The sequence below is a fragment of the Peromyscus maniculatus genome, chromosome 13 (assembly GCF_049852395.1).
Source record: "Peromyscus maniculatus bairdii isolate BWxNUB_F1_BW_parent chromosome 13, HU_Pman_BW_mat_3.1, whole genome shotgun sequence".
Classification (NCBI taxonomy): Eukaryota; Metazoa; Chordata; class Mammalia; order Rodentia; family Cricetidae; genus Peromyscus; species Peromyscus maniculatus.
Genome location: NC_134864.1, coordinates 66,872,432 through 66,873,953, shown reverse-complemented (window position 1 = coordinate 66,873,953; position 1,522 = coordinate 66,872,432).

Genomic DNA, 1,522 nt, shown 5'->3' with positions numbered 1-1,522 from the left:
TTCCACAACCCAGAAAGGAATGTTTGCAAAGATACCATATCTCACAAAGTAACCTGCCTTCCTTGAATCAGACAATTGGAAGAAAGGAGACTTTGGAAGTGACTTAACCACCTATGGTTCAAACAATAACCCCTCACTCCACCCTTATTAAAATGTCATAGCCAGCTCTTTCCTCACACAGGTACCTCTTTTCCTGTGTGTTCTTTGCTGTTTGAAATAAACAGTTGAGTCTGTTGAAATCAGACTTCTGTGTATTTACAGTGTTCAGAAATCTACAACATGGTATATTGGAGGTTTTGGAGGGACGAAAAGAAAGGGCAAAATGATGTAATCATATTATAATTGCAAAAATTATTTACAAAGTACAAATTCAATGGAAAGGAAAGAACTTAATGCTTCTGAAGAAGTTCCCTGCTAAAAAGTAACGACATAAGGAAAATTTCCCCAGGGTCAGCAAAGGAGATGGAGAGGCTGATTCCATATAGAGCTGACAGAATCGTTCAGATCCTCTGTCTATACACTCACTCAGCACAGGATTTTCTGGTTGCTGCAGATTTTACTCCCTCCCTTTCTCCATGTCTCTTACAGAGTCTTGCATAGGTTTTTTAAATTTTTTGTTTTGTTTTCTGTTAGTTTCCTAGCCTCAATAAAAGAGGTAAAACCTTCCATTCTAGGACTCAATTTTCTGTTTATTGATTGAGATGGGAGCACTACACAGTGAGACATGGTATTTTTATGAATGATTGAAGGCAGTGATCCAATTCTGACATTTATGATATGTGCCAACTGGAAACTTTTAACAATAAAAATGGTCCTAATTTTTAGTTTTCTTTAAAAATTATTTTAAAGCAGTGAAGGTAAATGTATCCTCCAAGACTGTACCTTAAAACCACAGGTGGAAAAAAAACTTACATAAGGCTGAAAAGAAACGCTTTATTATTTTAACTATTTTTTAGTTACAGTTTGGAATTTGCTTTGTACAAGTTCTTTATTTGGAAAACTTCTTTAAGGAAAAAAATTTATAGAAACATGAATATTACAAATATTGATCACTATCTGGATGTATATTAAGTTTTTCACATTTTTAGCCTTGTCCAGATTTACAAAAACACATACACCCACCTGCATAGATCCACACATGATAGAATGGAGTGTTGAATCAGGAGCAATGGCTCATTCAGTCAGTAAAGCACTGCCGTGCATGCCTAAGGGCCTGAGTTTGGATTCCTAGCTCCCACAGTGACACAGTTTCTGAAATTTCTTTTTAAAATGATATTACTTTTGTCTGCAGGATGTGTGTGTAGGTGTGCAGGTGGAGTAAGAGAACCACTTTATAGATAAAGCTCTCATTCCACATTTATGGGAGTCTCAGCTGTCAAACTGAGGTGACCAGTCTTCACAGCAAACTTTTAACCCACTACATCATCTCAGCAGCTCCCTGTAATCAACCTTTGGATTTTGTTACTGATTACTACAAGAAATATCAGTTCACAAGAAGTTTTCTCATTTTATATATTGATAT